Source organism: Sarcophilus harrisii, chromosome 1, assembly GCF_902635505.1.
Source record: "Sarcophilus harrisii chromosome 1, mSarHar1.11, whole genome shotgun sequence".
NCBI lineage: Eukaryota > Metazoa > Chordata > Mammalia > Dasyuromorphia > Dasyuridae > Sarcophilus > Sarcophilus harrisii.
The window spans coordinates 31625679-31641470 of record NC_045426.1 but is presented as its reverse complement, the minus strand read 5'-3'; positions in this window follow the sequence as shown (position 1 = coordinate 31641470).

Here is a 15792-nt window from a genome sequence, read left to right as displayed (position 1 = left end):
GGAACAATTTAGGTTCACAAGACTCAGTAGTTAATGACTATAGTAATCTAGTGTTTGATAAACCCAAAGATCTCAGCTTCTAGGATAAGAATTCCTATTTGACAAAATTTTCTGGGAAAATTAGAAAATAGGATGGCAGAAATCAGGCACGACTAACACCGAACACTTTATATCGAAATAAGGTTGAAATGGGTTCATGATTTATATATAAAGAGTGATACTATAAGCAAATTAGAAGAACAAAGATTAGTCTATCTCTGAGATCTGTGGAGAGGGAAGGAATTTGTGGCTAGAGAAGGAATAAATTTGTGGCCAAAGAAGAACTAGAGTATATTATGAAATGCAAAATGGATAATTTTGATTATATTAAGTTAGAAAGGTTTTGGACAAACAAAATCAATGAAGACAAGATTAGAAGGGAAGCAATTAAACTGGGAAAAAATTTTTATATCCAAGGGTTCTGATAAAGGCCTCGTTTCTAAAATATATAGAGAATTGACTCAAATTTATAAGAATACAAACCATTCTTTAATGGATAAATGGTCAACGGATATAAGCAGACAATTTTCAAAGAAGAAATTAAGTCCATTTCTAGTTTCATATGAAAAAAATCCTGTAAATCACTTTTGATCAGAGAAATACAAATTAAGACAACTCTGAGACGCCATTACATACCTCTCAAATTGGCTAAAATGACAGGAAAAAATAATGATAAATGTTGGAGAGGATGTGGGAAAACTGGGATACTAATACATTGTTGGTGAAATTATGAACTGATCCAACCATTCTGGGAAGCAATATGGAACCATATATGATCAAAGGGCTATCAAGCTATTAAGCATCTGCTTATGTCAAACACTATATTGAGGATAGAGACACAAAAAATGAAGCACTTTCCATTTGCAATGAGCTTATATTCCAGTAGGAGAGAAAAGTACATATTAAAATATAAATTTATATAACTATAAAATTCACTTGTATATAGTGTATATAGTTGTTTGGGGTACCAGGAGGTTACTGATGGAGGAATCAGAAAAGTTTTTCTTCTGAAAATGGTACCTGAACTACATCATGAAGGAAGAGAATGATTTCATAAGGCAGAGAGAAAGAAGGAAGGATTTTTCAACAATGGAGAAGAAGAGATGAGTGAGGGATAGTGAGAAGACTAGCTTGGCTAGTTCCCAGAATGCAGTACAAGGAGTACAGTCTAGGAGTGGGGCCATGATTGTATAGGGCTTTAAAAGCTAAATACCGGAGTCCCTCAGGATTGTTATGAGGCTTGAATGAGATGATATATGCAAAATGCTTGGTCAACCTTGTATAAATTCTAGAGCTCTTATTAAATTATCCAATTTTCATTTGGGAAACTAAGGCTCCAGCTTCTGGTAGCCTGGCAAAATCTCCTATGTCTTGGCCTTTCTGGCAATGGGCTTTTTCTAGCTTTGCTCTAGACAGACCTTTCTTCTTCCACCTGGCTTCCCTTCCTTTTGGGGGTATCTTCTGTGCATGGAATCTTCCATAATGGATATTCTCAACTCCCTAGCAAATTAGGAAAGACTCCATTCATCCCATCTGCATCTGTCATCATCTGTCATTTCTGCTGCCACATGGAATGAAACCCAAGAGTCCCACCCATCACAATGGGAGAAGTGGCAAGAGTTTGGGGTTCCAGTTTGCCACATGCAGGGGACTAAACTTCCTTCTTGTGCTAGAGGCTCTGGTGCCATCCCTGCTCATACCTTTTCTCATACCCGTCTCTCATTCTGCTTTGTATGTGCCAATTCATCCTCAGGGTTTGGGTTTTTTGTTTTTTTTTGGAGGGGTGTATGTGGTTCATTGCCCTCTTGACCTTCTCTTATTGCCCCAATTTCTGCCTCTTTGTTTTCACCCCTGAGGATGTCAAAGTAAAAAGCAAATTTTTCCCCATAAGCGAGTTAAAACATGCTGGATAAAGATCAATGCTGTAAGAATTTACTAACTACAACTCTTTTACAAAACCTATTTGTATCCTCAGGGCCAAAGCCTAGAACAATGAGAAAAAAGTGACTAGAGGAAGTCACACAGCTTAGAATCATCCCAGCCAGGACTTAAGCAACCCTTGTCCTCAAATGCACTTCTTTAGCCTCAAAGATCAGGTTTTTTTTTCCCCTTTACTTTGACACACTGTTAACAGAGTAGTTTTACTGTATTATTTTATTTTATATTACTCTATTATTATTTATTCTATTATATATAATCTATTATACATTACTCTATTATTATTTTATTCTATTCTATATAATCTATTATATCTTACTCTATTAACACAGAGAATATTCTGTGTCCCATCTTGGTTTGTCTCCAAGGTTAAAATTCCTTTGCCAAGTTGTCCGTGATTTCCATGATTCAAACTGGTTGATGAGATCATATATGTGAAGAACTTTGTAAACTTTGAGATTCCATAAAAAATATCAGTCTTTATTATTATCATGAACTGTGAGTTCACCAGAAGCAAGTATTGCCTCTGCCATGCAGATGGCAACTTCTGCAATTTCTACATGGAATAATTAGGGTAACTGCATGAGTTCTTAGGGCCAAAAATGTTTCTCACCTGATGGCCAGGTGATAGTACTAGTTACTAGTAAGTACTATTACTACTTCTGTTGCTACTACTACCATCACTGCCACCATAACTACTACCTCTACTACTTCTATGACTACCATTTCTACTTCTATTATTATTACTACTACTACTACCATTGACTACCACTACTATTACATATTTATATACAGTTTAATATGTATCAGGCACTGTGCTAAACATTTAACAGTAATTTAGCTTATTTGGTCATCACAATAATCCTGGGAGGTAAATGCTATTATTATCACTACTGTACAGATGAGGAAACTGAATTAAACTAGGTTAAGAACTTGTCCAGGATCACCATCATTTGCCCTCTTTAGTTCTCAGTCTCATCTGTAAAATGAGGATAATCTTTGGACATACCTCACAAAGTTGTAGTGAACATCAAATGATATGATCTATGTAAAGTGCTTTGTAAATCCTAAGGTTTTCTGTAAATGGTAGCTATCGTTATTTTACACTCTTTGACAACTGGTAATTATCTTGACAACATGATAAAATAGGACTTTTAAAATTCAGAAACCCAGAGGATTGTGGATGGAGAACCAGAAAGAAATTCAGAGATTATTGAGTCCATCTCCCTCACTTTGTGAAGTTATAGAAGTGGTTTGTCCAAACTCACATAGATAAGTACATAGTACAATGTATGGAGCACTAAACCTTGACCTGGAGCTTCAGAAAAACTGTGTGAACTTAAGCAAGTTATCTAGTAGAGTTTGTCAAAGTTTCCCTCATCTGCAAAATGGGAATATTAAAATTCAATAAAGCACTTCTCCCCCCTTACAGAGCTACATAAAGGATGATATTATTGTTTATTATGTGGCAGAGCCAGAACCCAATTCCATTAACTCCTAAATGGGATTTTCTTGATTATTTTTTTTAAAAGCTTGAAAATGGATTTATTCCATAGTGGAATAAATTGGTGACCACATCTAGGAAGTTTGAGGAAAGTTGGTTAAAAATAAGGTTAGGAGGTAAGAAAAGCAGAAGCAAAGGTCACCATGATAAAAGAAAGCTGGGTTCATGGCCCATGATTCTTCTACCAACCAGGTAATGACAGATTTCAGAAAATCTGGTTTCTTTGGAATCTTTATGGTCTTTCAATGAAGAATTTTGGTGAATCCGTGATCTCATTGATAAGGGCACCTTTCTAAAGATATAGGTAAAAACCAGCCTCCCCTCCTCCCCTCCTGCTCTTGTCCCTGTCCTTCCATAGATTTTCCAACAAGTCTCCACCCACCATGAATACAGCTAAAATGTAAGCTCACTCGCGTGTCCTGTGAGATGCCAAATTTTGCCAATTCTACCTTCAGAACATTGCCTGCATCCACCATCTTCTCTCAGTCCATAAAGGCAGCACCATAGTTCAGGGCCCTGCATCCTTTGGCCTGCATTATTGCCCTACCTCCTTGTTGGTCTCCTTGCCTTAAATCTCTTCTTACCTCAATGCCTCCTCAACACAGATGTCAAATAATTTCCCTGAAATATAGGATTCATCAAATAATACTTCCAACTGGACTAAAAAAAATTCCCACTGGCTCACTATTGTATCTAGGATCAAACAGATATAAGCTCCTCTGTTTGGTATCGAAACCCCTGATCCCAATCTATCTATCCAGCTTTCCAACATATACTTCCCTTCACCCCCATACCTCAAAATTCCAAGTTTCCTTCAAAATTTAAATGAATGAAATCTTCCACACTTCTCACTGACTGATACCTTCCCTCCCTCCCCACCCAAAAAAACCCTTTTGCCTTTGTTCTAGTCTGATTCTATTTATGATCAAATACAAGTCATCTCTACCCAAAGAATGCAAAAATCCTTGAAGACAAGAATTGGTTTGTTTTGGTCTTTTTACAAGGTACTTACCACAGTCGGAACTTAGTACATGCTTGTTGATTGATTATTCCAAGTCATTCTCCAGTGCACAATCAGAGATAAAGAATTGATTCTATCAAGCTAAAGTGACAGTGCCTACATCAAGTACTTACCTTTCCATTTTTTAAGATTTGAAATTCTAAAAAAAAATGAAAATAATCATTATTTTATGTTCAGAGGAAAACTCTCTTCCCCTCTGTCAGTCCAGTAGGAAAAATGAATCCTGACAAGCCTAGATAGTATGGCTTATACCACACTCAAGGTAAGGGAGAGTTTATTTGGGGTCTGTGTCAATCATTTAACAAGCATTTATTAAGTGATTTCTGTGTGCTGGGATCTGTGCATGAAAAAGATTTTGCCTTGAAGATGTGGATATTCACTTTATTGATCTAAGTTCTCAGGGGATATAGTTAAACCAAATGGAAAAGAATATTAACATTTCTACTGCTAAGAGCATTGAGATCTGCCAGATAGGAGGAGGGGGCTGCTGTTTATCCTGGATCAGACTGAATTGTAATCAGTGGAAAGCAGAGAGAGTAGAAAGAATATTCCAGTTGATGATGGGACTCCATACTTCTAGGATCATGGGCTGATTCTTTATCATATTGTCAAGGTGATGAATGGGGGTGTTCACAGATACATGGGTTGAATTAGGGGTAAAGCTGGTGCTGCTTTGGAATCTACACTACTGAGCACCCAAGTTGGAGGAAGAGTGAAGATGAAAACTGTGTTTGAATCCAGCCTGGAGCTGTGAATTATACCAGCTGTAGTAGAGGATGAGTGCCTGAGGGAGGGTATCACCCAAATGACAGGCTCAAAAGCAGAATCTTTGCTTAAATAAAAGTCTCATTCCAAGAAGCAGATGACATCTGTGTGAATGTTTCAAAATGGAATTAGACAACATGATTGCTGGAAGGTGGATCAGCCTTAATATCAGACATAATTTACATTTGACAACACACATGCAAGAAAAACCAAGTGGATGAACAATGTCACCTGCCTGTACTCTGAAAAGCAATTGAATTATAGAGTTCATGGAACTTGTCTAATAAAACATTTATTCTACACATGGTAAGTTGGGTCCAGAAATAAGATGAAGTAGACATGATTGTTTCTAGGAAACTACAAAATTCTTTAAATGACCTGAAATTTCTCCCTGAAACAAAGACTTTTTTAAAAAAAAAATACAGCTTTGAATCATGGAACATCACAACCTACAAAAAACTGGAGTTGAGGCTCAACCAATAAGCAGTAGAAAGAGATATAATAGGACAGCAGGCCACTAAATATTGCAAATAAGGAAAAAAGGTAGAAATGGTGTGAAGGATGTCATTAGAGGAATGAACATGCAGGGGGGAAAAAAGAGAAAACAATGGAGAGAGACTGAGTAGAACTGAGAAAACAGTACGTTAAGGAGATAGCTCTCTGTAGTAGATTTGTAGAATAATATGAACTTTACATTTGTACAGAATGAGCCAGCATGGATAGGTCACAATCTGCATTGCACATTAAAAAATCCACATTAACTAGATATTACAGACCCATTGGACGATGGAGTTATGAAAAAATAGTACTCAGGAGAGCTGTAGGATCTATGTGTTTGTCAATATTGATCATTATTAATAATAGCAACAGATAGCATTTATCTTTTATCTTTCATTTTCCTTTCTGACTTGAATTCATCCCTTTAATCACAATCTTAAGTAAAATTATTTTTCCTCATTTATTTTCCTCTCTTACCTATACATTTTCTCAGCTTGAGCAAGGATGGGCATATGCCTGATTTGAGAAACACTGTGTTCCCTGGTCTTCCATTTTTGAAACCTGACAAAGCAACAAAGACTGAAAGCCAAAGCCATCTGATGGTTATTTCGGAGTCTTTGTAAACTAAATCCACATTTTCAGTTGAGTTCCAAATGGATACCTGCCCGTATCACAATTGGCAAATCTTTTTTCAACAGAACTTTAGTAGGAAGATTGCAAGCAGAATGGAAACGGGACTGGAGTAGGGTTAACTCTCAGGGGAGGGGGGTCATCTAGGGCCACAGTGGTGGAGTGCCAAAGAGAAGGCTTTACCACCACTACTACCTGTTCTGTGGTTTACAGTTGGAGATACAGAGGCACTTAAGTGGCCCCCTTGGCAAATCTGGCACCCTTCCTTGAGCACTACATCCACGAGAGAGATAAACAGCCGGCAATTCCCGTTAATGGAACTTGCAAGATTGCTTTATAATGAGAAAGGCAATTGACAAGATCATTTAAAGAGAAATAACGGTTGCTGAGGGCATCCGGAGGCTATATTTTCTAATAGAAAGATTGTTTTTGATGACAGCAGAGACTTTTTTTTTCTGGTAACATCCCAAATAGCAGCTTCCAAATGTTGACTCCCACCTCTACTTGGTAATAATCACTAACCCTGATAAATATGCCAATTGTGGAAGAAATCATAGTCAACCCATTGACAGAGAACTTAGACACCATTTAGTTCAGTCCATTTTACAGATAAAGAAACTGAGATCCCAAGAAATTAAGAAGTCATCATCCCTTCTAGTAACTGCAATTAGCCCTTTATCCTCCTAATATATAATCATATTCTACACAATATGCATTAATTTGAAAATTGGCCATTTCCCCCCACCAATAGATTGTATCTTGAAAGGGAGGAACCAGGTTGAATTCAAGTTTGTATTTGCTCACCAAACATTGGACCTTGCACAATGGAACAGTTCATTAAATTGTGTTGATTGGGTTTCCAACTTAATTGAAATGAGCTACCTCTAAACTCATAGAGGTAGCTCGTGACAGAGCTGGGATTATATCCCTATTCCCCTGACCTCTAATCCAGCCTGTTTTCTATTAATCAAGGGGCAGTAGCTCAAAAGAAGCTGGACATGTACAAATTTAGAGAAATCTTCACTCTTCCGGCTGGATCTGTGATAGAACCTTTCAAGCTTGTATTGGTCTGATTGGCCACAGTCGGACACGCTTTTCACCCCAACATTGTGATGTTATTTTGATCTTCTTTGAGAATGAAGAACAGCCAAGATCTCTAGAAATAACTTATCCTATTGGATGCCATGTTGTATTTGAATTCTGGAAGCTAGAGATTCAGATCCCAATTCTGATATTTACTAGTCTTGTGAACAAAACAAGTCACTAAATCTGTCGAATGGGGGCAATAAAACTCTAGTTCCTACTTCACAGGGTTGTGAGGCTTAAAAGAGATAATGTGTGTAACGCCCCTTAACTGTCTGTTATTATTGGTGGTAGTGGGAGTGATGGTCAAAGTATGAGAAGTTTCCTGTTTAAGAAACACAACTAGAAGATGAGGGTTTCCTATAATAGTGAGGGTGGGAGAACTGCACGGTAAAATAAATGCCATTAAAAAAAAGCTTATAATCACTTCCCATGTTATATGATGATATACTCTAAAAGAGAGTGGCAAAATATTATTTTCGGCTGAATTTTATCAGTTCGCATTCCTTTATTTTTTTTTTTAAGTCACTGCCAACTGTAAATATTTTTAAATGAGACATTCTGATAAATACTGGCCAGCACTTGAGAGAGGACTGGCTCAGTAACAGTAGATATGTTTAAATGGACCAACCAGAAAAGCTTCAACTTTGAAAAAAAACTTCTGCACCACTCCCAAGGACAGCAAACAGGCCTCTTACAACTTTATTTGCATTTTGTTTGCCTTGGCTGAGTAAGAAAATGGCTCTGAAAACGACATTAAGTGGAAAGCTTGGTTCTTAACAGCCAGAGACTTTCAACGGTAACTGTATTTTTCCTTTTCTACCCACCTGGGTCTGATTCATAACAGAACAGTCAACATGTCTGTGTTAAAATGTTCCATCTTTTCTCTGAATCTGGCTAAATTTAGAATCCAGCTAACAAGGAGTGGAGTAAATTAAATTTAAATTTTTTTAAATCCAAAAAAAAAAAGAAAAAACCCACCCAAAAACATAGCCTACAAGGGGTTAGAGTTACTGCAAGTCAAATACTAGGACTAGGATGATGTCAAACATATATATGTGACTTAGTTTTGTCTAATACTGTATCAGTAGACATGTTACTAATTTTTCTTTCTGCCATTAAATTGTAGCACAGGAAATTAGGAACATCACTTGATTTTAAAGAAAAGAAGCTATATTTTGAACAGTTAGGTCTTCCTTCCCCTGCTTTTCTCAACCAGCAAACGTAAGAAATCCATTTTGACAAGATGGATGACCGAAAGGAGGAAAATCTTCATTCATTTTCAGAGAAGTCAAAGACACCTGAACTACTTACACCTTCCTTTTTCTTGCTTCTTAAGAAATCTTGATTGTTTCTGATAAATGACAACCCTAGAGGTATCTAAATTACACTCATTAATAGTAGATGAAGGCAGTACTTCTAGAAATAATATTTAAAAGTACAGAAATAACAACAGACTAGCTAGCAGGAACTTATAATTAGGGTAGGACAAAGTCACCAACATTTAGAGAGTACTGATAGAGTTTGCATTTTAGCATCTGGAAACCAATCCAGCACCTAGTTTTGCTATTCAGTTATTGGGTGTAAATGATTCTTTGTGATCTCAGTTGGGGTTTTCTCCCATTTTCTTCTCCAGATCATTTGACAGGTGAGGAAACTGAGGTAAATTGGGATTAAGTGATTTACCCAGATTACACAGTTAATAGATAAGATTTGAACTCAGGTCTTAATTTTAGCACTTAGAAAGAACAATTACCTAAACGCAAGATAAGACAACAAGATGTTTATTAAAATAAATCTATGAAACCATCAGATACTGTCTTGATGCCTGAGAAGGGATATCTTCATATCTCTCCACTTGACTATTTCAAACAAGTTCATTCGAGGACACATTTCTTACATTTTGACACTCCATTTTGTAATCCTTGGCACAAGTACCAAAATTTTGTCTATCACTCTGAGTTACTTCTAATTTTAAGCCACCTCCTCACCCTTGCTCCCATGTACACATAATAAGATGAGGAAGATTCAAAAAGCTGAATCTTTTCCTGCTTGTTTCCTTACAGTCCATCAACAAACATCTACTGAGAGCTTAATATGTGCCAGCTTCTGTGCTAAGCAATGAGAATATGTTTTTAAATGGACAAAAAAAAAAAAAAAAACAGTCCCCATCCTCAAAGAACTTACATTCTACTGGGAAGGTAACATGTAAATAATAAGGTTTATACAGGATAATAAAGGCAACTAGGTAGCATAGTGGATAAAATACTGGGCCTAGAGTCAGGAGCCTAAGTTTAAATCTAGCCACAAATAATTGCTAGATGTGTGAACCTGGGCAAATCACTTAACTCTACTTGCCTCAGTTCCCTCCTCTGTCAAATGAATAGGGAAAGGAAATGGAAAATCATTCTTGCTAAGAAAATCCCCCAAAAGGGGTCACAAAGTTACACATGACTGAAATAAGAAAAGCAAAACTGGGTGTTGTTAGTTTGCATTTGCTAGAATGAAAGCATTATCAGTAAAAATAATACTATAAGAGTAAATGGAAGGCAGTCTCAGGCTAAAGCATTAGAGTTTGAGGGTCTGGGAAGGTGTCAGAGGGATCTAGGAAGATTTGTATGAACTGATGATGGGGCTGGGGTAGCAATTTCTAGTCCAAAATATGAGGTACAAGGTGAAAGGCACATGTGAAGAATTCACAATGGCGTTCTTGCCAAAGAGTACCTTTATTTATGAGAAAAGGTTACAGACGAAGGTTATGGACAAAATGAAGTGGTAAAATAGATACTAGGAGTGGTAAATATGAAACAGATTCGGGAGAGCATAAAGTTCGCAAGGAAAGAGGTTTTAACAAGTAACAATGGAAAAGACAAGTTCTCCAGTGGAACTCATAATTAACCAAAAGAAAGGGAATATACCACGAAGTGGAAGTATGCCATTGACTGGCAGGCTAAATTCAGAGGAGTTTAGCACCCTAAAAGAGTTGTTTATAACAAGGAGAAAGCCAGCATGAGATATGGGGGAAGAGGGAGAGAAGAAAGCACTAAGAGACAGAACACCATGGTGGGCTAACCCCAAAAGGGATTCAGCAAAGATAGGCTAAGCTATGAGCAGATGTATAAGGGAAATGTCATCACAACTTGGCTTTCTGATGATAGTAAGGTGGAGTCCAAAAACCTTCACAGGGATGAGGTGATCTCATCAGTGCCCTTCCCAACTTGCTGCAGGGAGCACCTTAATCTTATCTGTACTTCAGACTCTCTGCTAACACTCATCAAGCCACCCAGGACCTCATCACTGCTGCAGAATAAAATAAGCAATCAATAAATCATTTAACATTTATTGAATGCTAGATACTGGGCTAAGAACTAGGGATACCCAAAGAGGCAAAAGACAATCCCTTCTCTCTAGGAGCTATATACAAGATAAATAAGAAATATTTAACAGAGGGAAATTAAGAAGGATTGGGGAAGAAGAAGGGATTTTAGTTGAGATGGTAAAAACTGGAGTATAAGAGGAGCAGAGGAAGGAGAGCCAGACAGGGAAGAAAAAAAAATACCCAGAACCCAGAGAGGGAATGTCTTGTTTGTTCAATGGCCAGGAAGCCCCCGTCACAGAGGGGTTTGTTATAACAAAAGCATAAGAAGACTGGAAAGATTGGGGTGGGGCAGGTTGTAAAGAGTTTTCAAGACCTAATAGAGAAAGGATTTTCAAGACCTTTATATTTGATCCTGGAGGCAACAGGAAAACACTGGAGTTCATGAACTAGATGACCTATACTCTAGAATAATCACTCTAGTGACTGAATGGAGGATGCCTTGGAGTAGAAAGACTTGAGGCTGGCAGACCCAAGGTGGAGCTACTGCAATAGTCCAGGCTTTAAGTAATGATGTCAGAGGGAGTTGCATAAGTGGACCTTGACAAAAGCTTGGATGTAATGGGAGATAGTGAGGAATCCAGAATGTCTCTAAGCTGAGGGACTTGGGAGGATGGTGTTGCCCTTTATAGTAACAAGGAAGGTAGAAGTAGAAATAATGAATTCCTTTTTGGACTTTTTTTGGACATCAATATAGAAATGATAATTAAATGCGTGAGAACTAAGATCACCAAGTGAAGTAACAGAGAAAAGTCATAGAGAACCCTAAGGGATACCTACAATTAGAGGATTATGATCTAGAGAGAGATCCAGAAAAGGAGCAGTCAGAAATAAGGAAATCCAGGAAAGAATAATGTCCCAAAAACTTAGAAAGAAGAAGAGCATCAAAGAGGAGAGAATGATCAATAGTCAAAGGCTCTAAAGAGATCCAGGAAAACCAGAACGATTTGTACATCACAATGTACAGCTTTGAAGGACCTAAGGTCTTTGATCACTGCAAGGACCAACCATGAGTTCAGAGGTGACAAATAATGGCGCCCATGCCTTGGCACAGAAGTGGTGGCCTGGTAGAGAAATGCAGAATGAGATGCACATTTTGGGGTATGGATCATGCTTGACCATGTATTTTTATTTTCAGGGTTTTTTTTTTTCTTTTTTGAAGGGAGGAAGATAGGAGGAAGAAAAATAAATGCTTGTTAGTTAAAAAAATATTTTTAATCAAAAAACCTTTTAAGCAAAAGGTGAGTTTCGAACTGAATCTTGTAAGAAGCCAGTACAGAGTATATTCCACATAAAGGGGACAGCCCAAGAAAAGGCACTGGGAAAGGAATATCCTGAGAGAACAGCAACTATGGCTCCATAGCTGTCAAACCATGTATTTTAATTGAATCATGATCTTTTTGTTGAAATCTAATTCAACTAAAAAGAAAGATTTTTTTTTTAAGTTTTCCTATGAAGCTTTCCTGATCTGTACAACTAATCAGGGAGTGTTCTCTGTCTCTGTCTCTGTCTGTCTGTCTCTTTCTATATGTCTGATTCTCTATCTCTTTCTCTCTCTCTCTCTCTCCCCCCCCCTCTTCTCTTCACTTTGATATAAAGCTTCATTGCCCTATTACATAGGACAGAATTATAGCACTAATCTGACTTGGATTCTATTCAAAGATTTTAGCGATAGAGGTAATAGAACTTCATTAAATAGCATTTTTACCTATAAGGGAATTTGATGGCATGGCCTTTGAAGAGAGTAACGCATCCATGTGAAACTTGAGAGTGTCTGTTATTTATATCACAGATAATTTGCATTGGCCTGGATTGCATTTGGGAAGCTGCTTGGCAGTTTCCATGATTCCAAGGTAGTTTTGGAAACAGAAGCCCATCTTTTTAACATCAGTATTCCTCCAGTGGATAGAGGCAGTCTCAGAGTTAAGATCCGGTTTCAAGTCATACCTCTGACATTTACTAGTCACTTTGCACAGTCACTTAACCCTTTAGTGTTCCCAGACAATTTTCTAAGACTATAAATTGCAGAGTAGATGTTGACCGGAGTTAATTTTCTCATCAGAAATCCTATATCGATGAATTCAGAGGTTCCCCTAATCCCTCAAATGCTTCAGTGACTGCAGTTAGTCATGGGACACCAGAGAAATCATGGCTGTAGGTGACTCAAGAGATTATAGAGGGTGGAGGGTGAGAGATGGGCCTCGGTATTAATAATGACTTGTGGACAAAAAGGCCTCAGAAATCTCATTTAGGAGATGTACCATCGGAGAAGCAAGTGACAGGGACTGTGACAAGGGAGAGGGACAGCAGATGGGGTGAGAGGACCCAAATGCCATTCTAGTGCCTATGTTTTGTTAATTGACCTAGAGGAGCTAGCTCTTCCCTTTGGAAGTCTATGGGAATACATGGCACACAGCATGAAGTTTGGTGGGTACAACTGACACCTTTAGAGAGAATGCCCACTTTGATGACCCTGAAAAAACAGAAGTATTGGAGGAAGTTGCTTGTGGTTTTTATCTATTTTCTCAGGACTACACAGAGGTCAGCAGGAGGAAATGAAGCCAGCAACTCTTCCTCCTTCGGATGCTCAGGAAGTGGCTCCAAAAAGTCATCTGGGGTTCACAGATAGGAAGAGAGGGAGAGGGGGATGGGCTGTTCCCTTCTGTGTATCATCAGCCCCTCTAGCATTATCATAATAGTAATGAGAACAATAATGATAACTGGCATTTATAAGCAGGCAGTTGGTCCAGAGTCAGCAAGTCAGTTAGCTTTAGACACTTAACTAGCTCTATAATGTTGGGCAAGTCACTTAAGTCTGCCTCAGTTTCCTCATCTGTCAAATGAGCTGGAAAAGGAAATGGCAAACCCCTCCAGTATCTCTGCCAAAGAAAACCCCAGCTGGAATCACAAAAAAAGTCTTACAGGATGGAAAAATGAGTGAACAACAAAGTACCTACTATGTGTCTAGTACGATACTAAGCACTTTACTTGATCTTCACACTCTACTCTGGCTGCTTCTCAGATTATATAAAAATGTAAAACTCTCATTGATGAATCAGTCACACAGGACCAGCAGCAGGTTCCTCAAAGCTTCCACGTTGTTGATCCAAAAATGGCAACTCTGACCATACCCCACCGCCCATGCTTGCACCATAACATGGGAGCAAACGCCTAAGTTTAGTCCAGGTCCTCATCCACTCATGACTATTGCAACAGAGCTAACCTTTCCCTTCCTCTCCAATTCATTCACTGCTCATTTTCTGAATTGATATTCCTCCCTTACATCCAAAGCTTCTATGGCTCATTATTGCCTCCATGATGATGTACAAACTGCATTTGGTATTTTAAATCCTTCAGAATTTGGCTCCAGCCTATATTGGAAACTGGTTGTCCATTAGTCCCAGGCAACTTCTCTCTGTGCCAGACAAACTAGACTCTGCCCAGAATTCTCTCTTTTGCCAGGGGCTCTCAGAATCTCTAGCTCCCTTCTTGGCTGTCTTAAAAATATCACTTCTCATGAGACTTTACCCGATTTCCCCATTTGTCGTGCATCTCCCACCACAATCACTTTGCTTTTCTTTTATATCAAGTTAACAAAGCCCATGTCATTTCCCACCAGTGGAATGTAACCTCATTGAGGACAGGGACTGTTACATTGTTTTATTTTGTATTCTCAGGAATGGCTCTGGAACACAGTAGATACAATAAAAGTTGGTGATTATTGAATTGAACTGCCAAAATTACCAATAGTTTGAGATACACCTGGATTTTATCTAGTCCTTTTTCCTTTCTTGATCCAGATTTGGAATTTCATCAGGGCAAGAGAACTTCTTGCGTGAAAATTTCTTCCACTGGTGTAGATAGGCTCTTCTATAATTTATAGTCTTTCCACAGTACTTGGAGCATTGAAAAGTTAAGTGATTTGACCCAGGATCAAACAGCTAGGATTTATCAGAGGCAAGATATGAAGCTCAGTTTTCTCGCAAGTTTATTTTCAATCCACTCTCATACTATGAATTTCTATATTCTTACTAGAGTTAGGGTTTGGAGAAAGGCTTTTGTTTTTGTTTTAAAGTTTTTTTAATTAAAGATTTTAATTTCACAAATAGGTTCAATCTGACTTTTTTTTTTTTTTTCTGGGGAGAGTCAAGAACCTATTTTCCTATTGCAAGAACTCCAGATGTGGAAACTCCCTTCAATGATATGACTTCTCTACTCGACTTGTCCTCTAATTAAATGAGACCTGCCTAGAGCATTGAAAGGGTAAATGATTTACTCAGTCATAGAAGTAGTGTTTTTCCAAGATATGAACATAAGTCTTCCTATGTCCTCACTCTGCTATACTACATTGCCTATTTGGCATTTGTTTGTTTGTTTGTTTATTATTACTCCTTGCAAATGATTATTTGTATTCTTCATCAGGTGATTTCTTAAGATGATGATTATAATTGACTTTTAGGGCTGCCTTTGCATTTTTGCTGCATTGAAGTGTCAAACCACAAGTAATGGGTAGGGCAATTTAGGAAGGTGACATCTATTTCTCCTCAGTGAATTTGAAAAGGTTCCTAAGGTTAAGTTGAAGAGTGAAACATAAATTAAAATAAGTACCTTTAATGTAGGCATGGAGCTGCATATCATCTCTCCCTCCACTGATTTATTATTTATGACATTAGTTAAGTACCCCCTCTGTATGTGGAACATATGTTGGGATCACAGAGAAACATGGAACATAAACTCCTCCAGGGAGTTTACAGTTAAAGGAATAGAATACAAATAATCTACAGGTATGAATCACTAGGAACTGCAAGGGGATAGTTAAGAGTCAGCTTTGAAGCCAGGGAAGACCCGAGTTTTGCCTCAGACGTACAAAAAGCTGCACAAGTGGTTCAAGTCTCTAGGGCCTCAGGCAAAGGAGGCCCTCTAAGATTCTAAATTACA